This window comes from Orycteropus afer, unplaced genomic scaffold (genome assembly GCF_000298275.1).
Source record: "Orycteropus afer afer isolate SDZICR_OR568_19922 unplaced genomic scaffold, OryAfe1.0 scaffold00625, whole genome shotgun sequence".
NCBI lineage: Eukaryota > Metazoa > Chordata > Mammalia > Tubulidentata > Orycteropodidae > Orycteropus > Orycteropus afer.
In genome coordinates this window covers 1,178,693-1,179,959 of record NW_006922212.1, presented here as the reverse complement: position 1 = coordinate 1,179,959, position 1,267 = coordinate 1,178,693, and positions in this window count along the sequence as shown.

Genomic DNA, 1,267 nt, shown 5'->3' with positions numbered 1-1,267 from the left:
AGAAAATTAACAATCTCCCTAAGCAAATCCAGAAAGAAGAAAAACTTATGGGCTTAGTAACCACAAAACCAACAATAATGAGGAGAAGAGAAGAAACACTTGATAACAAAATGAGCTCAGCACAGAAAAAATATTTGAAACAAGGAAATCACCAACAGCACAGCAAAAAACACAACAAAATGACAGCAATAATTCATACCTATCATTAATTACATTCAGTGTGAATGGACTAAATGCACCAGTCAAGAGAAAAAGAGTGGCAGATTGGATAAGAAAAGAAGACACATTGATATATTGCCTATAAGAGACCTACCTTAGAACACAAAGATAAAAACAAATTAAAAATTAAGGGGTAGAAAAATATATATACCAAGCTAATGGCAACCAAAAAAGAGCAAGAATGGCAATATTAATTACTGATAAAATAGAGTTCAAGGTGAAAAACAGCATAAGGGACAAAAAGGATATATGATTCTAAAAGGATCAATTGACCAAGAAGACATCATCATAATTGATATCTATGCCCCCAATGAAAGTGCCCAAAATACGTGAGACAAATATTAACTGAATTGAAAGGAAAAATAGACAACTCTACAATAGTAGTAGGAGACTTTAACATACCACTTTCAAGGAGGGACAGAACAACTAGAAAAAAAAAAACTCAACAAAGACACAGATGAACTCAACAATACTCTCAACCAACTTGACCTCATAGACATACACAGAGCACACCACGCAACAAAAGCACAATACACATTCTTCTCCAGTGCACATGGATCATTATCCAGAATAGACCATATATTAGGACACAACAAAAGCCTCAATAAATTTAAAAACACTGAAATACCACAAAATACCTTCTCAGACCACAATGGTATAAAGTTAGAAATCAATAATAGGAAAGTCAAGGAAAAAATATCAAATATGTGGAAACTGAATGATACACTGCTCAAAAAACTACTGGATAACAGAAAAAATAAAATGTGAAATAAAAAAATTCCTAGAAACAAACAAGGACATCTTACCAAAACCTATGGTACACAGCAAAAGCAATATTCAGAGGTCAACTTATAGCAATAAATGTACATATCAAAAAAGAGAAAAGAAACAAAATCAATACTCTAACTCAACAACTCCAAAAATTAGAAAAAGAGCAACAAAAGAAACCTACAGTATCCAGAGTAAGGAAATAATAAAGATCGGAGCAGAAATAACCAAAACAGAAAACAAACAAAAACAAAACTATAAAGAAAATAATAAAAAAAAA